At 43.6% G+C, this 24,103-nt stretch overlaps 1 protein-coding gene across 1 annotated transcript in view; it reads left to right on the top strand.

Moving 5' to 3' along the window:
• Positions 1-10,718: 10,718 nt before the first annotated feature.
• Positions 10,719-24,103, top strand: part of LOC124588145 (cadherin-89D) — a 410,233-nt gene continuing 396,848 nt past the window's right edge. The window contains exon 1 of the mRNA XM_047131469.1: positions 10,719-10,868. The gene's annotated coding sequence lies outside the window, so the exon portion shown is untranslated. The remainder of the gene's footprint in view (positions 10,869-24,103) is intronic.

Here is a 24,103-nt window from a genome sequence, read left to right on the forward strand (position 1 = left end):
AGTATCACTCTTTTCCGGGCGGGAATGAGCGCCGGTTCCCGGCACGAATCCGCCCCATCGGATTTGTGTCGAGGTCCGGTGAGCCGGCCAGTCTGTGGATGGTTTTTATGCGGTTTTCCATCTGCCTCGGCGAGTGCGGGCTCGTTCCCCTTATTGCTTGTCAGCTGCACTATGTCGTCGATTGCTGCGCGAACAAGTTCTCCACGTACGCGTACACCATCATTACTCTACCACGCAAACATAGGGGTTACCCTCGTCTGGTGTGAGACGTTCCCTGGGAAGGTCCACCGGGGGCCGAACCGCACGATAATCCTAGGTTCGGTGTGGGGCGGCGGAGGGGTGAAGTGGACTGCGGTAGTCGTCGTGGAGTTGTGGACCACTGCGGCTGCGGCGGGGACGGAGCCTCTCCGTCGTTTCTAATCACTCTCCCACTCTCTCGTGACGAATAAAACTTGTTTTTTCCTTAAACTTTATACACTTCTGGAAGTACACCTGAAAAGACGACGTCAATTTTGACCCGACGACGCCGTATGCCACCTGGCGTATAGTAAAGGTACTGATGATCGTTCAACGTCGTCCGCCAACAGATAGAGTAATGGCATAGCTACCAGAGGGCCATCTGTGTCAATCCTTTAATAGTGAATGCTCACAGACGAAGGCTCAGTGCGGTGCAAACGTGTGAAGCAAGCAGGCAACCATGCCAAGGAGATGCACTCGTCCTTTCTACAGCCAAGTGAACGGGTTTGAAAGGGGTCAGTTGTGGCCTTCCGAGTGGAGGGCTAATGTTTACGGAGAATTGCCATACAAGTTGGACATGCTGCGTCAGTTGTGCAACGCTGGTGGTATCAGTGGTCACGTGAACATTCTCACACCAATAGACGAGGTTCTGGACGTCCACACAGTGCAGACGCCTGCGAGGATCGTCGTATTGTAAGGACAGCAGCGGAAGATCACACAGCTACCACAGCACAGATAAGAGGGCTTGTGAGGCTAGACCCGTCAAACGGACTGCTGCGAACTGGTTATAAATATTGGTTTGCTTCCTTGAACCTATCTTTAAGTCGTAGATCAGCATTGCCCTAAGTGTACCTTTATTTCTACGGACCCAAAACTGATCTTATCTGAGCTTGTCTCTCGTAAAGAATTAGCGTCAATATTTTGCAACTTTGACTTATTAACAACTATATGGGAATTGTGAGTCCGCCTTGATACAAAACACTTCTGTTATTTATTTAGTCCACAAACTAGCGTCAGCGACAAATACCATCATCATCAGTGGGTTCTTTAAATCTAAAACATACAGAAAATAGGATAGTTATACAACACTATAAACATTATTACATGCGAACTGTTTGTTTTTCAAATATTGTTTTTCTGTGAATACTTTCATAATTCCGTATTTATTACACATTACAGCATGGTTTTAAGATTGCTGTCGCTGTTTGCGGCATATTTTCTATTTTCTTCTGTTGCCATTTTCCTCGGCATACATCATGCCATCTGCAACTGTGTAAGCATCTATTAGTAAGCAAATACAAAAACATGAACTTACGTATGCCAGCGTTATACAATTGTGATTGGATACTGAAACTTCCTGGCAGATTAAAACTGTGAGCCGGACCCAGACTCGAAATCGGGACCTTTGCCTTTCACGGGCAAGTGCTCTACCATCTGAGCTACCCAAGCACGATTTACGCCCCTTCCTCACACCTTTAATTCTGCCAGCACCTCGTCTCCTACCTTCCAAACTTTACAGAAGCTATCCTGCGAACATTGCAGAACTAGCACTCCTGGATGAAAGGATACTGCGGAGACATGGCTTAGCCACAGCCTGGGGGATGTTTCCAGAATGAGGTTTTCACTCTGCAGCGGAGTGTGCGCTGATTTGAAACTTCCTTACAAAGGTCCCGAGTTCGAGTCTGGGTCCGTCACACAGTATTAATCTGCCAGGAAGTTTCATATCAATGTACACTCCGCTGCAGAGTGAAAACCTCGTTCTGGATTGTGAATACTGTTTCGGTGTGTACTATGCTGTTAGTTTCTCGGGTATTTACGTTCGTTGGACGGCTTGCAGCTACTTTTATACACAAAAAACGTAACTTTCCCACTTCGTTCATAATCCAAAACATTACGTCATCTTGCCGTTCGCGCGTGTCGCGAGAAATGTATCACATGTTGTGAGTAGGCTACAAAAATTGAAGCGGGATTTCTGACGATTTCTGTTACTCATTTACGTCTCTGTGTGTGGTTCTTTTGCGTGTGTGTGCTTTCTGTTCTGTGTCCTGGGTCAGTTCTTTCAGAATGTGTTGTAGCAAAGTATTGTGTTTTCATTTATTATGTTTTTCCCTTCCACTATAGATTTTTGTAAAAAAATGGTTCAAATGGCTCTGAGCACTATGGGACTCAACTGCTGAGGTCATTAGTCCCCTAGAACTTAGAACTAGTTAAACCTAACTAACCTAAGGACATCACACACATCCATGGCCGAGGCAGGATTCGAACCTGCGACCGTAGCGGTCTCGCGGTTCCAGACTGCAGCGCCAGAACCGCGCGGCCACTTCGGCCGGCTAGATTTTTGTACTTAATTCTATTATTAGTTGCCGGTATAAACAGTTGCTGAGTTTCAGGATGTGTAGATCACTTTCGATATTAGTTGGATTACAGTTTTTGTTCATTAGGTGCTCTGCGAAAGTGGAGTGCGTGCTCACTCTTTAGAGCTCTCGTGTCCTCTGTGTACCTCGTTCGGAAATTTCTGCTTGTTTGTCTTATGTATGGGGCCTGACAGGAATAACGGGTGAGTTGGTACATTCCAGCTTTGCTGAATTTGTTTGAGGTTCCTTTGTCTGCTTTTAGGCTTTTTTGAACTGTATTGTTTTTTTCTGAATGTGTCCCATTATAGCTCGATATGTCCTGTAATTGTGATGCCGTAAATTCTTACTTAATTTATTAAGAAACAACTCGAATTTAGATTTTAATGCATGATTTGTTGTTTACTACTATTTTACTCTTCCATTGTTGTACAATATCAATGATAGTTCATGGTGTTAATCCCCACTCTATGTATCCTGCTTTTTCACTGTTTAGTGGATTATAGTGGATTATCATTTGTTTTGATCTGCACAATGTCCCCTGAATGACAAGGCCTCTAAAATACTGCATTTACTGTTTGTGAAATTGAAAGCCGGCTGTGCCATTTGTGTCTTTACTCGTAGATTAAGAAATGCGATCATGTACGTACCCATGTGACAATTTTCTTAGCCGGCCGGAGTGGCCGTGCGGTTCTAGGCGCTACAGTCTGGAACTGCGCGACCGCTACGGTCGCAGATTCGAATCCTGCCTCGTGCATGGATGTGTGTGATGTCCTTAGGTTAGTTAGGTTTAAGTAGTTCTAAGTTCTAGAGGACTGATGACCTCAGAAGTTAAATCCCATAGTGCTCAGAGCCATTTGAACCATTTTTTGAACAATTTTCTTCTATATCACTCGTTTTTATGTAATATCTAAGCCTTGTGTTCCTTTGTTCTTTAACAGATGCCATTAAGGTAAATGAATTTTTAATTCGGAGTCATAGAAGGACATTTTCCAGTTTATATACTCTTACAAGACATTCACTGTTCTGTCTCTATTCTTCTATTTACAATGTTCTCTCTGATTTGTTACATTTTACGACAGTATCTGCCCTGGACCAGAAAATGTCCTCCAATTTTTTCTCAAAGTGAGGAAGGAAGTTTAGGTTTTAACGTCTCGACGACGTCGACGTCGAGGTCCTACAGATAGAATACAAACTCCACCGTGCGCTTCCAGAGGAGTTGTTTCGGCATTTGTCTTGACCGATTCAGTGAAATTAAAGTAAACCTTAATCTGGATAGTCGGACGGGGATTTGAATCGAAAACGTGTCCGATGACTCAAAGACTGCGGCATTTCTCTTGCTCATTTTATTTCAAAAAGTAAGTATGTAAATGAGCGACGATATTATCAGAGACGGTAACGCAGCTTCATTGGACACAGGTAAGGAACGTTAACGGCTGGAAACTTCCTTCTCTGTAGTGATAAGGGCAGCTACGAACACCTAAATCCCGATGGCTGAAAATGTATTTCAGCTCGATAGCTCCCATAAACGAACCCAGTGTATTCACTTCTGCGTCCCTACACTAGAAAATTTTCTTCTCAATCTAAATACGCCACACATTTTGTGTATTTTCAGATGAGGAAAGTGATAGCTTAGATAACTGCTTTTCAGAATGCGACGAAATAAGCGTCGTTGACGAGTCCAATCCCGAGCAGCATGCAGCAATTATTGGTGTTTCGCAGCAGCGCCTAGGTGGGTGACCGGCAGTGGAGGAAGTCAGTACTTAACACCAATTAGCTTGCATAATCTGAGATGAAAGGAGATTAATTTGTGGATGAGAGGTCGATTTTCTGTCCGCCGGCAGATAGTATCAGGTATCGGTTGCTACAGTGATTGGTATCGCAGTAAGAGAAGGCTTTCTACAGACCACTTAGTGTCTCTGCAATGAGAAGAAAAGATCTCTAATGAGTGTGTGCAACTGCCTAAGGAAGCTCGTTAGTAGGCCTACTTTTCATTATACATTTTTCCAGACACGGTTAGTGAAAGTTATAGTTTTATTCGGGTATTATTGTGCTTATGGCGCTTACCCAGCTTAGGTGTAGATGTGGAACTGAGTAGCGCGGTGATTACCCTGGTGTAAGCCTACAAACCCTCAAATCTGGGTTCGGTTCTACGAATAATTGACTTAGCGCTTCTTTAATCTCTAGCTGGTACCTATACGGTGTACGTGAAAATATCGAGTTGTTCCTTGCTTCAAAGTCCAGCTGCAGCTCCCCTATAAACGGACGGGTAAGTCAGTTCAAAGCATGAAGGCTAGATCGTGACACCTCCAACACGACCACGCCTAGTAAAGCAGTTCCACGTTCAAACCAACCTCTGCGTTGATGGGTTTTATATTTTAATACACACAATAATCTCTGTAGTCCGTTCTATACCGCTCTGATCTTTGTCTGCCAGCTCATTTTTAGCCTCTACATTTTCTTCCAACGCCAGTCCTGTATGTCTTGGCACGATTCTCGTTTAAATCTGCTGGTAAGTTTGCCAAGACTCCTTGTTTTATTATTTCTAATAGCTTCGTCGTTTTATAGTTTCTGTACCGTACAGAGAAAAGTGAATACTGTCATTTTATCGTATCCTTCCATCAGAGTGTACTAATACATACAGCAACTCACCAGTCCAGGCAACATTTCTCATCCGTCGTTCGAGCGTCCAGTAACTGTGTCCCTACACTAACTATAATCAATGTGCTCTGTACCGTGCTCTTAGCAGAGGCCACTGATGCAGTTCTGCGTGGTACGGTTCTCACATATAGCCTTTAGCCATTAATGAATTACAGTCAACTGATGTCGTGCTGTACGTGTATTCGCTGTTACAATTCGAACTAGCGGATGACGTCCCTTGTCATGTGGCAGACTAAATTTTTATAGGTAAAGGTTTTCAGATTACGATATTTGTTGACCAATAAACTGTCTATATAATGACATGTTTCGAGGTGATACCTCATCCTCAGGCTGTAGCGACATCACAAAAACATTTAAAATAAGTATTTATAAATGTTAAAGTTTATTTACATGACCGCTGTGATCGTTCTGTGGAGAAAGAGAGAAGGAGAACTAATTGTTTCATGAGTGATATAGAGTATTCGTTATAGTTTCTTTACTCAGTGTGTATGAGAAGTATGAGAAGTCGGGTGGTCCAAGCAACGGGATGCAGTAATTAAGAATCTAGCAGTGTGATGCGGACATGGTTAAATATCAGAACCCGTATTCAATAGCTGCGTTATTCAAATCCCCGTATAATCAGTCTCATTCAGATATTTCCATGGCGTCCCTAAATCGCTGAAGGCGAATGACGGAAGAGACTACGGCCAATTTCCTTCCTCAGCCTTTCCGTTCCAGGTTTAAATATCGAAGCAAAGTTTAATATCGACGCCGATGGGACGTTAATTTCTAACCTACCCTTTTTTCCCTGTGCTTTTGCTAGCATTAAATGCTCCGAGACTTTTAATGTTACTATATTGTTGACACCTATTCATGGTCTCACAGTCTTAGACGCCCTACTAGCCTAGCCCATTCCCCAGTATTTCAGCAGTGGTATCTCTCCAACGTAGTAGCTATCTACCGTTGACGACAAAAGCGTCAAAATGTCGTGTGATTTTCCTGTTTAGAAAGCATACTATTGTAAAAGGCGACCGTTTCGTTCTACAGAATGTAGAATTAAACGAAATTTTATACATAATACCGGGAAATTTTAGTGAAGAATCAAGGTTAGTATTATAAGAGACCTCTTCTAAGTTGATATGTTTCTTGCATCAGCTGTATTTATTAAAATCGCTGGTGACTAGCCCCACTTGACATTATCAAGTCAACATAATCATTTATTTGTTTATTTGTGACAATACTTATACAAAGATTATGGAACTACTACTTGTCAAAATTTATACTCAGCTCTCCAGCATAAAATAACACAATTGACAAAACTATACCGGGTGATCAAAAAGTCAGTATAAATTTGAAAACTGTATAAATTACGGAATAATGTAGATAGAGAGGTACAGATTGACACACATGCTTGGAATGACATGGGTTTTATTAGAACCAAGAAAATACAAACGTTCAAAAAATGTCTGACATGGCGCTTCATCTGATCAGAATAGCAATAATTAGCATAACAATGTAAGACAAAGCAAAGATGATGTTCTTTACAGGAAATGCTCAATATGTCCACCATAATTCCTCAACAATAACTGTAGTCGAGGAATAATGTTGTGAACAGCACTGTAAAGCATGTCCGGAGTTATGGTGAGGCATTGGCGTCGGATGTTGTCTTTCAGCATCCCTAGAGATGTCTGTCGATCACGATACACTTGCGACTTCAGGTAACCCCAAAGCCAATAATCGCACGGACTGAGGTCTGGGGACCTGGGAGGCCAAGCATGACGAAAGTGGCGGCTGAGCACACAATCATCACCAAACGACGCGCGCAAGAGATCTTTCACTCGTCTGGCAATATGAGGTGTTTTTTTTTTTTATTCTAATAAAACCCCACGTCATTCCAAGCATGTATGTCTATTTTTACCTCTCTATCTACATTATTCCGTGGTTTATTAAGTTTTCAAATTTAGACTGACTTTTTGATCATCCAGTATATCGATATCAAGGTCTTTTATGTATTTTACCACACCACTCGTCGCTTTCAGGAAATCTTTGAAAGGATTCTTGTAGGTAATTGCGGGATATGTTTATAAGCAACTGTCTGTCGTTCTATCACGATGGTGATGAAGATTTGCACCACTTGTAGAGAGTGTTTGCACATCTTCCATGGTCCGTTCGAATGCGGTTTAGGGCAGTCCAAATTGCCCGAGGCTGGTCGAATTTAGAGGGTTTCTTCTGAATGCAAGGTAGTTTCATGCATTTTGGAGGTAGATAGGAGCAAGGACGGATCCCTGTGACAAGCCATTATTCTGTACTTTAGGGCAGATAGCGTCTCTTCCTGTAGTTACTGTTAATATCCTTCCAGCTTACATGTTGTCAATTAGTTTTGTTGTCCGTTTGCATGGGGTAAGTTGTAATAATTTCAAAGCAGTCCATGCCACCAAACGTCGTCATATGCTGCCCTTAGAGCAACGAAAGCAACTGAACTTTTCTGCCTCATTTGGTATCCTGCTTCAATAATTTTTGTCAATGACAAGACTTGATCAGCACAGCTCCGTCGCGGTCGGAATCCAACTTACTGTGTCCGAAGTTCTGAAAGTTCGCTGCACTAATCCGACTGTATAGAACTCGTTCCATGAACATAATAACAGTGCTCAGTACTTCGACTGACCCATACTTCTTAGGCAGATCTGAAGCCTTGCCTTGCTTGAGTATTGCAATGATTTCTGTTTAGTTCATTTTTTGTGGGAATGATCCATGAATCATAATGTCAGAGAAGAAATCCGCCAACCATCATTTTACGTGGTTCCCACTACGCAGAAGACATTCGGGTGGATTCCATCATTTCGCGGAGCCTTTCTAGGTTTCAGAATTTTAAGAGCAGCAGGAATTTCGGGTATGGAGAAAGTTCTTGAGAAGTCTGATTGTTCATTAGCGTTCTTTTTGAGCAATGTAAGTTTGCATCTGATGCACCTTGTATGAGTTTTATCTCTAGGTGCTCCTGATGTGGACAGTAAATGTGACGAAATCCTATTAGCTGACATAAGAGTTTTGTCCCTTACTTCAATTTTGTTTCCATCCGACTTTCTCAACAATGACTACGCTTCTCTACTTGATGTTTGAAAACTGAGTGACTCAACAGTCCCTGTTCACCTAGTACGTCTGGCTGTATTGAGTTAAGAAGTAGGTTATCCGCTATTTAGAAATTTATCATATTGTTTCTCATTAGTTTCATTCCGACCTGGCATATCTTGCTTCCGGTTGCCCGTAGGGATTGGCTTCTTTGTTGCACATATCATAGCTCCAACAAGCCTCTCATAGCATTGTGCTTTTTGAGGGATCCAACCAAGCTATTTGTCTAGATTTTTGGCAAATACATCCAACTTTACTTTTTTAATGTTCCATCTAGGTCGCGAAGAGGATGATATGAGTGGGATTTTGTCCCTATTTGAGTCAAGATTGGATGGTGTTGGCTGTGTGGGAAATCTTGTATTACAAACGGTGAAGTTTGAAGAGCGATTTTATTTTCATTAATTCTTACAAAGCATACATCGGTATTATGCTCCTGTCTCCAAGCAGTGGATAAAAATATTCTTTAATCCTTTGCATCAAACACCTAATATAAGCTATTGTCTTCTGCCTAGTTTATAACGACTTCACCGTTTTCATAACTTTCCTTATACTTCCATTGAGTATGGTGATTGTTAAAATTTCCAAGGTATATGGCGTGCTGTTGTGATACCGTAATGACGTGTGTGGGGCAAGAAATAGCTGGAGATTTGTATATATTAATTACTGTTAGTTCTCCAATTTTTACTGTAACCTCGTGGATGCCATTGAGGTCAGATACAGAGCACAGATGCACATTCTTGCTTGGCGATCGTACATATGTTGCCACTCCATAAACACGATGGTATGTTATAAAACTTCCTGGCAGATTAAAACTGTGTGTTGGACCCAGACTCGAACTTGGGACCTTTGTCTTGCCCACGGAAGGCAAAGGTCCCGAGTTCGAGTCTCGGTCCGGCACACAGTTTTAATCTGCCAGGAAGTTTCATATCAGCGTACACTCCGCTGCAGAGTGAAAATTTCATTCACGAAGGTATGTTGCTCCTAGTAAGCCAAAGCCATGAGTTTTTCCTCTCTGATTCATTTGCTCTTCATTTTCGTAAATCGCTACAAGATTCATGTTACATTTTGATAAAATCTTCTGTATGATTTGGCTTTTTAATTTTTTTGTGCCTTCAATGTTGATAGGACAGATCTTGATAAGAGGTACAAAGTTTATACTGGAGTGCCCTGAGAAGAACCGTGTGAGTCCACGTCCTGTGACAAATACATTTCAGCCAGGAGATATTTGAGAGTATGTGGGTGCCTCTGCTTCTTACCTTTACATATTTGCCTTGAAATGACTGTTGTTTAGCACCGCCCGGAGAACACGGAATGTCACGGACGCGAACAGTCATTGGCCTCCAACATAATCAGTTACATAATGTATACGGTCCCATAACATAATTGGAATCATGTCAGGCGCACAAACCGACGTCCGGAGTACATCACCATACACCGTCAGCTGCATAATACCGTCAGCTAAGGGGGACAATTCGTAACGCTTTCAGCTAGTAGACTAAAGTTAAAATGAAAAGCAGAAAGGACAAACAAATAGAGAGCTCTTGTTGAGCGTTATTTATTTTTCTTAATTCATGGTTTTGTCGTTGTGTATTGTGCATAATGATCGTATAATACGTTCCAAGTGTTTTTGTGTACTGTCGTAACAATCACTCTTTGCTTTGTCAGTCAATTTTTCTTGTTAACGATGTTATATATGAACATGTCCCTTATTTAAAAAGTCTTTTGCTTCCTAGAACGCAGTTTCTATTACGAAATGAAATAATAATAAATTAATAATAGCACAGTAATGCTTTAGCTGTATAATATAAAATGCAGTCTAGGCAGTAAAAGGTTTCTTATATCCAAAACGTTTTGTTCAATAGATTACAATAAGTCTATTTGCCAGCAACAATGCCATGCTATCTATGGTTTCGGTCACAGATAAATGCAAGAGAAGAAACTATTAAACGAGGCAGCGTAAGAATGAATTTTATCTCATGCCACTCAGCACGATTGTGGTCTATTGAAGTGTACTCTTTTAAACATTCTTACGATAGGTAATCGTCATTAAAACATCTTAGCAAGTGAATCATCTTGGGATTGTCAGAATCTTCCAAAAAATCCTGTATTCTTCTGCCCTGCGGCAAACGGAATATACGGTCAGCTCTCCGAGTAGCAGGATGTGACGGAGCAGCGGACCAAAAAACCGTCGCCGGACGAATACCTGTCCCCCGCGTCACGACGCGTCGTCTGGAGCGGCGGCGGCTGCTCTCAGAGCTGATTGCGCACGCTGCTCGCGTAGCGGCGCTGCGGTCGCCCAACATGGCGGCCACACTTTAGCGCGGCGGGAGAGCCCAAACCGGCTCCAGTAAGCCGCGGTACGCCGCCCAGGTCACTGGCAGTGGCTCTGTACGACCTCTCTGCCGGCAACAATCGCGTGCGTCCATCTGTGTTGACGCCGCCCGGACACACCGTTGCATTGTTCCGTCGTCACATGGCGCCATCCGTCCTTTCTGCAATTTTCCACTAACGCTGGTGAGTGAAGAGCACAATATTCAAATTTAGCGATTCTGACGCCATGTAAACATTGTGACTCCCCCTCGCAGATTTGGCGTCAGATTTTTGTTGTTATCATTATTTCCTCTTAAATCAACGTCAGTTGCTGATAGCCATCAGTGACGAAAACAGTACTGACTAACATGACGCTATGCCATAAAATATACCATCTTTTAAGCACGAAGAAGAGGCAATGCAAATGACAACCTGCTGTGGATTAGTGAACTATGGAAAACATCCAGATAACAGCAAAGCACACACTTTTTCAAACGTTTGTGCGAAAGCAGGTGGAGTGTTGTAAATGCGTGTGTGACTCCTGTAGTGTAATATTAATTACAGAAAGCGAAACACAACAGAAGTGCTCAATATATATGATAAATAATCCATGCAACTCACGAGCGTTTCCACGGGAATTAGAAATGATGTACTTAGTGGGAGAAAAATGTAAAAATGTGCGTTTTGATTTTCAAGCAATTGCTTTGAAAGAAAATATTGAAATCGTTTGTCGGGCAACTGTATCTTTGAGAGCCATGGAGACAAACAAATCCTGATTTCGCTACCTGTCAAATAACCACTCACGTGGAACTCTTTCGGTAAATCGAGTTAAATCTAAACTGTGGTGAGTGGCATGAGATAAAATTCATTCTTACGCTGCCTCGTTTAACAGTTTCTTCTCTTGCATTTATCTGTGACTGAAACCAGACAAAACACGGCATTGTTGTTGGCAATTAGAAGTGCTATGAACTACACAAATGGTATCATTTTTGTGTCTTGACGTTGAAAAATACGTTCAAATAATGCCATATACTATGGACTTTCGCCATTTCCAGAGTATTCGTCATGACAAAGAAGTAATTTTCTGCACTCGTTGCCTCTCAGGAACGAAAAGGAACCCGCCTGTCACTCTGGCAGTCAGCATCCTCTTTGCTGTACAGGACTTCACCAAATAGAAGAGGTAGATTCTAATCTAACATCTCTATATCTGTGAGTCCTGTACATCTCCTACGATACAGATGACGAATGATACACTGAAGTGACAAAATAACAAATGGTTCAAATGGCTCTGAGCACTATGCGACTTAACTTCGGAGGTCATCAGTCGCCTAGAACTGAGAACTAATTAAACCTAACTAACCTTAGGACATCACACACATCCATGACTCGAAATCGGGACATTTGCCTTTCGCGGGCAAGTGCTCTACCGTCTGAGCTACCCAAGCACGATTTACGCCCCTTCCTCACACCTTTAATTCTGCCAGCACCTCGTCTCCTACCTTCCAAACTTTACAGAAGCTATCCTGCGAACATTGCAGAACTAGCACTCCTGGATGAAAGGATACTGCGGAGACATGGCTTAGCCACAGCCTGGGGGATGTTTCCAGAATGAGGTTTTCACTCTGCAGCGGAGTGTGCGCTGATTTGAAACTTCCTTACAAAGGTCCCGAGTTCGAGTCTGGGTCCGTCACACAGTATTAATCTGCCAGGAAGTTTCATATCAATGTACACTCCGCTGCAGAGTGAAAACCTCGTTCTGGATTGTGAATACTGTTTTGGTGTGTACTATGCTGTTAGTTTCTCGGGTATTTACGTTCGTTGGACGGCTTGCAGCTACTTTTATACACAAAAAACGTAACTTTCCCACTTCGTTCATAATCCAAAACATTACGTCATCTTGCCGTTCGCGCGTGTCGCGAGAAATGTATCACATGTTGTGAGTAGGCTACAAAAATTGAAGCGGGATTTCTGACGATTTCTGTTACTCATTTACGTCTCTGTGTGTGGTTCTTTTGCGTGTGTGTGCTTTCTGTTCTGTGTCCTGGGTCAGTTCTTTCAGAATGTGTTGTAGCAAAGTATTGTGTTTTCATTTATTATGTTTTTCCCTTCCACTATAGATTTTTGTAAAAAAAATGGTTCAAATGGCTCTGAGCACTATGGGACTCAACTGCTGAGGTCATTAGTCCCCTAGAACTTAGAACTAGTTAAACCTAACTAACCTAAGGACATCACACACATCCATGGCCGAGGCAGGATTCGAACCTGCGACCGTAGCGGTCTCTCGGCTCCAGACTGTAGCGCTTAGAACCGCACGGCCACTTCGGCCGGCGACAAAATAACAGAAACGACGCGAATGGTAAAGGAAATCAGCCGTCGCCGTGTTAAACAAACTGTCCTAGAGTAATTTTTTTAAAATGTCAATTTATTGGCTTTCTGTTCCTGCCCGTCCAGTCATCTCAGTAATGGAAAGACAATACGACTATATATAGGACATGATTGTCTTGTCGTGTAATGATGCGAAAATAAGAACAACACAACATCCAGCCTCTGAGGGGAAATGTCCGACCCGGCCGAGAATCGAACCTGTATCCTTTCAGATTACAATCTGCCGCACCGAGCGCACAGCGAGGCGGACGGGGAGTAATTTAGGGGAACCACAGAAGACCTAATTACAGCAGCCGGTCGGAAGTTTGAATCCTGGGTCAGTGACATTTAAATGGCAACAAAATTCGTGTGGAAGAGTGCGCCATGAAACAAGCTCGATTATTACACATTCAAAATGTATGTTATAATTTTTTTGCTTTTGGAACACCATTCATGATTCTTCTTTAGCTAATCCACTGTATTCGTGATGAGCATCTCTGTCACGGGTTCTAGCCAGGAGGTTGCGTGCGTATTTATGGCGATCGTTGGGGATACAGGTGTTTCGTAGTCAGGCTACCATGGAATTTGCTTTCGTGGGTCACCTATCGAATGCTGGTCGGGCGTTGCTGCATATGGAAGGTGATTCATACACCTTGGTGGAAGCCTCACCTTGCTTATTAATGAGATAGCGCATTTTGTTTGACTTTAAACATGGGCGTAGAAGAATTTCTTAGCGAATGTCCCATTCTGTGTACTGTGATGCACTAGTTTCCGTAAATCTAGGAAAAAATGTTGCAAGAAGTCATAAAGTTGTGTATCGTATGTATAGCAACGTGTGTCGTGTGTCGCTTGCAACATAGCTGCCACCTTAAAAGCGTGACAAAGCTAAAATAAAACATGGAATTACAGTTGATGCAAATAAGTTATTCGAACTTAATGTGGCCGGCCGGAGTGGCCGTGTGGTTCTAGGCGCTACAGTCTGGAGACGAGCGACCGCTACGTTCGCAGGTTCGAATCCTGCCTCGGGCATGGATGTGTGTGATGTCCTTAGGTTAGTTAGGTTTAATTAGTTCTAAGTTCTGGGCGACTGATGACCTCAGAAGTTAAGTCGCATAGTGCTCAGAGCCATTTTTGAACTGAATGTTTCAGATGTACACAATGAATGTTTTCATCTCGGTGCTGCACAATAGATTTTAACAACGAAGTTTGATATTGCTAATGATTGTGTATGCGACCTTCATACGAGCTAGATGCCTCTAATCGTGCAAAGCATCTCTCAGCGAGATATGAATTTTGGGTGGGAGTCAGTACGCCGCCAAATGTGTGTTATCTTTGCAGGAAGTTCCTACGGATCTTCAAGGACAGCTCCTCTCAGGGCGGTAGACCAAGGATCTGGGAAAAACGACTGTGACCAGCAACTCGTCCCCTACAGCATCACCGACGTGGACCGTGGGATTCAGGTCGCGAGGTTGAGCTGGTCGCTTGGTGCTTTGAATCGTGTGTCGTTGGAGACATTCTTCCACGACAAGATCTCTGTCTGATCGAGCCCTCTTGTGTCGTTTATGGAAACATCAATTATTGCACCAGCATGATTATGCTTATTAACAGCAACGTGGTCAAAAAATGGTTCAAATGGCTCTGAGCACTATGGGACTCAACTGCTGAGGTCATTAGTCCCCTAGAACTTAGAACTAGTTAAACCTAACTAACCTAAGGACATCACAAACATCCATGCCCGAGGCAGGATTCGAACCTGCGACCGTAGCGGTCTTGCGGTTCCAGACTGCAGCGCCTTTAACCGCACGGCCACTTCGGCCGGCCAACGTGGTCAGTTCCACTGATCCACGCAGTAACAGTTCCATATCGAAAGACACGGAGGTCCGAGCGTCCACCTTTAGCTTCATCGTTGGCTGCGATAGCTGAGGAAAACGGCATGAATCACTTGCGAATTGCCCGAAGGCGTGGCTAGCCTATTGGAAGAGATACGCCATAGCCTTCATCTCGATTTGTGAATATGATATCTAAGAACTTTGCATTGCGTGGTCGTTAGGTATCGTCAAGTTCAGTACTTCTAAACAGATAAAGTATTCGAATTTCCAACCTTCTTGTTCACAAATCGTAGAAATTGTGTCTACAAATGTGAGGTCTCCTGGATTCGAAAATACTTGCCTCATATGAGTATCATGTGCCCTGACTGTTCAGTTATTGTCAGAAAGACCTTTCCATTGGGATTTACTATTGTCCACATTGTTTATGCGTTTAGAATTGTTATGGGTAGATGATACTCATTATGTTTCATGTCTCCACGTCAGTGCTAGGCATTCACGGAAGGCTTTTGTTGTATTTTTCGAGTAACGATTCCGTTATCGAGACTGTGGATTTTACAATTATACTCCGTTATGAAGGCATGATGTTATATGAAATGATTCTGTTGTCGTTACTTATTTATGTATTGTCAGTTTCTGTGAGAAGTCATATGTGTGTAGTAAGAGACTGCATCGTCACAGAGGAAATTACCCTATTGATATATAGAGCCAGTAAGTATTAGTCAGTCAGCCCACCCTTAGCCTCGATGACAGCTTCCACTCTCGCAGGAATACGTTCAATCAGGTGCTGGAAGGTCTTGGGGATGGCAGCCCATTCTACACGGAGTGCTGCACTGTGGAGAGGTATCGATGTCGGTCGGTGAGGCCAGGCACGAAGTCGGAGTTCCAAAACATCCCAGAGGTGTTCTATAAGATTAAGGTCACGAATCTGTGCAGGTCAGTCCATTACAGGGATGTATGAAACCACTCTGCCACATGCCGTGCATTATGACCAGGTGCGCGGTTGTGTTGAAAGATGCAATCGTCATCCCCGAATTGCTCTTCAACAATGGGAAGCAAGAGGGTGCTTAAAACATCAATGTAGGCCTGTGCTATGATAGTGCCACGCAAAACAAGGGGTGCAAGCCCCCTCCAATGAAGATACGGCCACACCATAACACCACCGCCTCCGAATTTTACTGTTGGCACTACACACGCTAGCAGATGACGTTCACCGGGCATTCGCCGTACCAACACCCTGCCATCTGATCGCCACATTGTGTACCGTGATTCGTCACTCCACACAACGTTTTTCCACTGTTCAATCGCCCAATGTTTACGCTCCTTGCACCAACTGAGATGTCGTTTGGCGTGATGTGTGGCTTATGAGCAGCCGCTCGCCCATGAAATACAAGTTTTCTCACCTTCCGCCTAACTATCATAGTACTTGCAGTGGATCGTGATGCAATTTGAAATTCTTGTGTGATGGTCTGGATAGATGTCTGCCAATTACACATTACGACCTTCTTCAACTGTCGGTGGTCTCTGTCAGTCAACAGGCGAGGACGGCCTGTACGCTTTTGTGCTGTACCAGCCCCTTCAAGTTTCCACTTCACTATCACATCGGAAGCAGTGGCACTAGGGATGTTTAGGAGTGTGGAAATCTCGCGTTCAGAACGATGACACAAGTGACACCCAGTCACCTGACCACGTTCGAAGTCCGTGAGTTCCGTGGTGCGACCCATTCTGCTCTCTCACGGTGTGTAATGATTACTGAGGTCGCTGATATGGAGTACCTGGCAGCAGGTGGCAGCGCAATGCACCTTATATCAAAAGAGTATGTTTGTGGGGGTGTTCGGATACTTTTGATCACATAGCGGATTCTTTTAGGTGGCCACTGACACACTTTTCAGACTGCTTCTTTCCTGTGTTTCTCAACAAGTATTTATAGTTTACTTGAGCAGTGTATTCTTCCATTAGCGAAGAGTGTGACTGGCTACTTTTAAATGGTTTTCACAGGAAGGTATTGCACATATGAGCTTTAAGCTTGGTTATGTGTGATGAATCCTCGTGTGCCCAAATCAACCCCACCCCAAATCAATCCCACTAATCTAAATAAAGCGTAAATTCCAAAATGATACGTAATCATCTGTCATCAGTCGTGGAATATGAAAATGCTGTCGTTTTTCAAACGTTTGTAGAACGATGCCCGCCTGGCGCGTCGAGGTTGGTCACGAAAGACAAGTGATTGTGTACAGTGGGGAAGCCGCTGGGTACTGTTGCAGCTGTTACGAGTGTTGGCTTTCGTACAACTTCTCACTGCCCATCCCATCTGGATTTTTTCTGTACCGTGGATATTATTTAAGATACAATCAGAATACGCATCAGCTATTTACTAGTAAGCAGGTTTTGGAAGGGAGATAACGGGTTCGTTAGGGACGGACATCAAGCTGGGAAAGGGGAAGAAAATCAGCTTTATTCTTTTGAAAGGGACAACTCGCCTTTCGCCTTAAACTGAAGCGAAGCACGTTCGAAGAACTACAACGGGCCTTTCCAAAGAGCCGATGAAAGGTGGGCAGCGTAAGTTTCACACTCTTATAGCCCGTAAATCTGAAAAATCTGGAGGCATTACGAATATAATTAATATTTTAGCATTACGCAGTATAAACGACACAATTACTTGACGAAATACAGCAGCCACACTCTTCTCGTATAGCTTTATTTACGACACGACACATTCCGGGATCTCATCCACCTTCAGTTGGCGTAACACACGTTTATATTCGTCACTATAACGTTTTTGTCGACTGCATTTTGGACACTGCAATCTCCTTTTATTCTGTAATTTGTGCTTCGTTTTGCGACCATTATATCCATAGTACACCCTCCATTTAAGTTCACTGACGCGGCACAGCATTTGCCTGGAGGTCGAATAATGCAGTCAATAAAACATTATGTTGACGAAGATATGCATTACCTCACAAAAGAAGGGAAGCACCCGGAAGACATGTTTGGATGCAATGTAACTTCGTATTCATACACACCATCGGCGGGTATGTAAATGATTAGAGCTGCAACTCTGTGTGACAGGTAGTACGGCCACCAAGACTGCACTAGTGCTGTTCGCATTTAGCATTTTTACCAGGTTGGCTCTGAGCACTATGTGACTTAACGCCTGAGGTCATCAGTCGCCTAGAACTTAGAACTAATTAAACCTAACTAACCTAAGGATATCACACACATCCGTGCCCGAGGCAGGATTCGAACCTGCGACCGCAGCGGTCGCTCGGTTTCAGACTGCAGCGCCTAGAACCGCACGGCCACTCTGCCCGGCATTTCTACCAGGCTTTGTAGAGTTTATAAGGGGCGTAAACAGCATCAGATGTTGAGTGGTCACTGTGAAGGACACGGAGATGCCGAGTCCTAGTGTGAGTCAGAGTTGTCGGCATCTGGCAGGGTTTGAAAGGGGCTTCACTGTTGGCTTCCATTTGGCTAACTGGCCAAGTAGGGCAATGTCCAGACTTTTAGGACGTTCGGATGAAACAGTGGCCCGGTGTTGGACTGCATGGGAGGGCAAGCGTAATCGTCGTCAAGGTTCCGGTCGACCACGTCTGACTGACCACCACAAGGGAGGATCGCTAAATTGTGCACCAAGCATATCGTTACACCTTCACATCCGAGAACAACGAATGGGCGCCCTGCAACATTCTGTCATCTTGCACCATCGGTCGGAGACTAGCAGCAGCCGGTCTAGCGAATTAACGTCCCATGGCTACCGTTAACATCACAGCACCAACGGCTGCGTTTGGAGTGGTGTCGTGACTGGGAAGCACTGACTGCTCACAAGTGGCGTCGCATTATCTTCAGCAATGCATTGCGGCTCGGTACTACCCTTGATGACCATCTGCAGTAAGTATGGCGACGACCTGAAGGAAGGTCCATTTCATCCAAAGTGTTGGAGAGACGAAATGGTGTTACCTCTGGGGTCGCGGTTCGAGGACTCCTCACGTCATGGCTGGTAGTGATCGAGGGAACTCTGACGGCATGTCGGTGCGTCACGGACATCCTGCACGCGTATGTGTTAACTCTCGTGCTACCCTATCTTTATTATGAACAGACGAAACTGCAGTCGTCCGACTATAACTGTGGGTTCCTTGATTGTTCTGGGAGAAGGCTCATTGGAACTACAACAGACGAAATATTAGTTCACATTATTTCACGAATGTTAAAAAGATGTACTTAACGAGATACAATCGTTTGCCACATGGGTGTTGATAGTTTACAACTGTCACTGACGTTTAAAGCATCACCTGGTGCTCTAAATAACAGACTGTTATCCAGAAGAACAATGTTCAACTTTCACAAAAGTCCATTTCTATCTGAGACTTGAATAACACTTGTCCTACTCGATAACTGCTTTAGCTGAGGTGATGAAGAGGGGCAAAGCTCTTCCCTGCACGGCTCTGCAGTGACCTCTGTATGAGGACGCTGCTGAGCTGAGAGAGAGCGCGTGTCTTCATCAGCCTCTCCCATCCGTCGTTGTAGACTGCAGCAAGGAATTGCTAATGTTATCAAAGTGCGTTGCCGACTTTGATGTGGCGCTGCGATCTTTGAATGATAATAAACGGGCTCTTACTGCCAATATCATTGTAAATTTGATTGGTTTCTGGGATTTCTTACCTCAGCAGGTAAAAACGGAAATGTTACAGGATCACTTTGTTATCCATCTGTTAAGAACGCTTTTTCTCAGAAATGGGTAGACGTATCTAGTATGAAATTTATGTCACATATTAAAGTTGATAATCACTTGGCAATGTAAAAAATATCAGTCAATACATAAATGGTCATTTATGTTACACGCCGGCCGCGGTGGTCATGCGGTTCTAGGCGCTGCAGTCCGGAACCGCGGGACTGCTACGGTCGCAGGTTCGAATCCTGCCTCGGGCATGGATGTGTGTGATGTCCTTAGGTTGGTTAGGTTTAAGTAGTTCTAAGTTCTAGGGGACTGATGACCTAAGATGTTAAGTCCCATAGTACTCAGAGCCATTTATGTTACATATTTTGATACCTCACCGGTATTGATATCGATAACAGATGAAAATAGTCGAAATTCTCGATTTCCGGGATGGGTGAACTACCTGTGCACATAATTAAGTTCGTACGTAACCGACGGTGCTCGACTACTGCTCGTTCTTATCCAGATTTTTCGTAATCATTGTAATAACATCACAAACTCCCTCAAATCGTGAAAGTTTATTTCGTTTACTCCTCGCCTTTGGGTGCTTCACATTTGTCACGGAGTGTCTAGGCCAACTGCAAAATGGATGGAAGTCTGAAACACGGTTTGCTATAAAGAATAATGTGTGTGGTTACTGTATTTCTTCAAGCAATTCAATCATTACACACGGAATTGATCTGCCGTTAAAGTAATACATATTTAAGAATTAAGTAATGTCTTTCAATATCAGCTACAATGGCAATGGATGACTGATTCAGATTTACGGACGCTCAGTACCAAGTTTTGTTCCAGGTACCAATTGCTTAGACAATTACTCTCACTGACATACTGTAAAGCAGTATGTAACTCAGCGAGCGTTGTTCACCGTGTAGGAGTCACGTATTGCTGTCTTGATCTAGGTACATTGCAGGTGTTTTATGCCTTTCGCACAAATTTGCACTAAGCATTGCGATGCAAACTGCGCCGTGTACGACCCAACCGAGTACACCCAGATGTGATCACCTGCAGTTACTGAGCGATTCTCCAAGCGCCGCATTAACACGTCCCATACAACGCTCTATCCAGGACTTGTCACATCTCCCAAAGAATGACGCAGTCTTCACTGTGGTGTGTTAAGTTAACATAGGAGCGTCACAGTGATCCTTTACAGTGCAGACGCTAAAAAAGAGACGTTGTAAATCACCAAGGGGTCTACCATTAACTTTCCGAGAGCATACATACCAGAAAGAGTCCAAGAGCCTATTACTTCCATGCAATATAATCATGACGGTAAGTTCAGAGCAATTTAAGATTTAGTAGAGACTTTCAGCTTGCATAGCGCGCACCACTCTCAAACCCAAGAAGAGGGGTGAAATGTTAGGGTCGACGATTACAGTCTACAACACACGGTGGCCTGCAGAGCTTAAATGCAGCTGAAGTTACCCTCACTCCACGGCACACTCTGAAGAGGACTGAATAGTGGCGTGCACTGTTATATGACCTCAAGAGCTGTATGCAGGTTAAGTTCCCTAAATGAAGTTTTCTTTCTGGGCTAGGACTGAAGTCGGCCACTCCCGCGTCACGTGCAACATATTTCATTTCTTTATATACACTGAAGAGCCAAAGAAACTAGTACACCTGCTTAATATCGTGTAGCACGCAGAAATGCCGCAACACAACGTGGAATGGCCTCAGCTAATGTCTGAAGTAGTGCTTGAGAGAAATGACACCATGAATCCTACAGGGCTGTCCATAAATCCGTAAGAGAATGTTAGAGAATGGAGATCTCTTCTGAAGAGCATGTTACAAGGCAGCCCATATATACTCAATAATGTTCATGTCTGGGGAGGTTGGTCGCCAACGGAAGTGTTTATACTCAGAAGAGTGTTCTTGGAGCCACTCTGTGGCAATTCTGGACGTGTGGGGTGTCGTATTGTCCTGCTGAAATTGTCGAAGTCCGACAAAATACACAGTGCACCTGAATGGATGCAGGTGATCAGACAGGATGCTTACGTACGTGTCACCTGACAGATTCATATCTAGACGTATCAGGGGTCCCATGTTATACCACCTGCACACGTCCCAGATCATTACAGAACTTCCACCAGCTTGAATAATCCCCTGCTGACATGCAGGGTCCACGGATACATGAGGTTGTCTCCATAACCGTACACGGCCATCCACTCGACACAATTTGAAACAAGACTCGTCCAACCAGGGAACATGTTTCCAGTCAGCAACAGTCCAATGTCGGTGTCGACGGGTCCAGGCGAGGCGTAAAGTTTTATGTTGTACAGTCATCAAGGGTACACGAGTGGGCCTTCGACTCGGAAAGCCCATATCGATGATATTTCGTTAAATGGTTCGTAAGCTGGCACTTGAAATCTGCAACAATTTGCGGAAGGGTTGCACTTCTGTCATGCTGAACGATTCTATTCAATCATTGTTGATCCCTTTCTTGCAGGATCTTTCTCCGGACAACTGATTTTTTACCGGATTAGTGATATTCACGGTACACTCATGAAATGTTCGTACAGGAAAATCCCCACTTCATCGCTACCCTGGAGATGCTGTGTCCCATCTCCTGGTGCTCCGACTATAACATCACCTTCAAGCTCTTTTAAATCTTGATACCTGCCATTGCAGCAGCAGTAACCGATCTAACAACTGCGCCAGACAACTGTTGTATTACATAGGCATTGCCGACCGCAACGCCGCATTCTGCCTGTTTACGTATCTCTGTATTTGAACACGCATGCCTATACTAGTTTCTTTGGCACTTCAGTGTATTTACCTTACTATTTTTTGCCCTTTTGGCTGTCTTTATTACCACAGAGGGTAATCCGTGATGTCTTAATTAATGAACTATGATAACTATCTTTTTCAATTCAGTGTTTTCAAAATTTTCGTTTCTTCGTCGTTCCTGAGGAGAACTTCTTAATTTTTTTATTATCAGTCCACTTACATTTCAGCGTCCCAAACACTTCGATTCCCTTCTTGTTGGCTTTTGCACAGTCCATAATTCTGTTTCAATTATTCTGTCTTCCAGATCAGGAGAACTTCTTCATTTTTTTTATCAGTTCACTTACATTTCAGCGTCCCAAACGCTTCGATTCTCTTTTTGTTGGGTTTTGCACAGTCCATAATTCTGTTTAAATTATTCTGTCTTCCAGATGTACGGTGTCAGAAATTTGTTTCTCAGGTTGTGGCCTATGTTTGGTACCAGTAGTCTTCTTTTAGCGAAAAATATCCGCTGTGCCTTTGCCAGGCTGCTTTTATTCTCCTTGCTGCGTCTGTAACGTGCTATTCTACTTCCATGGTACCAGATTTCCGTCATTAGTCTACTACTGGGTCCCTAGTTTTGATATTTGATTTATCATAGCCATATTTTTTCTACTCTTTATTTATTTATTTATTTGTACTGCAGCTTGTGTTCCTGACATAGACAGTAATATTTGCTTCAAATTGCGCTCACATATTTCTTTCAGTTTCGTTTTTATAACTGAACCGCAACTGTCAGTGTGAGTTTGTTGAAAATATTAAATATTATCTCACGTAATCAACTTCCATCCAGCGTGAAATTCATAAAATTTCATGCCGCTCAAGTTACGGTAACATTTGCTATTATCCTTTCCGCTGAATTCATCTAAATTCTAAAGGCTAGAAGGAAAACTGAGCCGGCCGCTGTGGTCGAGCGGTTCTAGGCGCTTCAGTCCGGTACAGCGCGGCTGCTACGGTCGCAGGTTCGAATCCTGCCTCGGGCATGGGTGTGTGTGATGTTCAAAACGGTTCAAATGGCTCTGAGAACTATGGGACTTAACTGCTGAGGTCATCAGTCCCCTAGAACTTAGAACTACTTAAGCCTAACTAACCTAAGGACATCACATACATCCATGCCCGAGCCAGGATTCGAACCTGCGACCGTAGCGGTCGCGCGGTTCCAGACTGAAGCGCCTAGAACCGCTCGGCCACTTCGGCCGGCTGTGTGTGATGTCCTTAGATTAGTTAAGTATGGGGACTGAAGAGCTCAGATGTTAAGTCCCATAGTGCTTACAGCCATTTGAGCCAAGGAAAACTGAAATATTTTGGAAACGGAGAGAGCGCTGGTACCCCATCTGTTTACTGTTGTTTCATTTGAGAGTTATTTTCATGAACACGAGCTTCCGTTATCGGCAAAATACGAATAGCCATTTTTGGCTCTGAATTCACGACTTAGTTAAGATCGACTGAAATTTTCCGTTCTGTTAGTAGACAGGTAAATGAGACTGCAAATAAAACACCCATCAAAATCGTCAATAAGTTACACCAGTAACTGCTGCCCATTCAATTCCCTAGACACACATGAACTGGCTTCTCAGCCCGATGGTATTATCCGTCAGGATAACGCTCTGTCTGTCGATATCTGTTGTAATTTCTGAACACTTGATAAAGACAAAAACTCGGTTACAATTATTAGTCTTTCAACTCTCTCTACGTCGTTAAAGGCAACGATGGCTAGTGTAAAATTATGCCAGTGTGCTGGCCTATATCCCTTTGACTTAAAATAGGTAGTA

Source organism: Schistocerca americana, chromosome 1, assembly GCF_021461395.2.
Source record: "Schistocerca americana isolate TAMUIC-IGC-003095 chromosome 1, iqSchAmer2.1, whole genome shotgun sequence".
Taxonomy (NCBI): domain Eukaryota; kingdom Metazoa; phylum Arthropoda; class Insecta; order Orthoptera; family Acrididae; genus Schistocerca; species Schistocerca americana.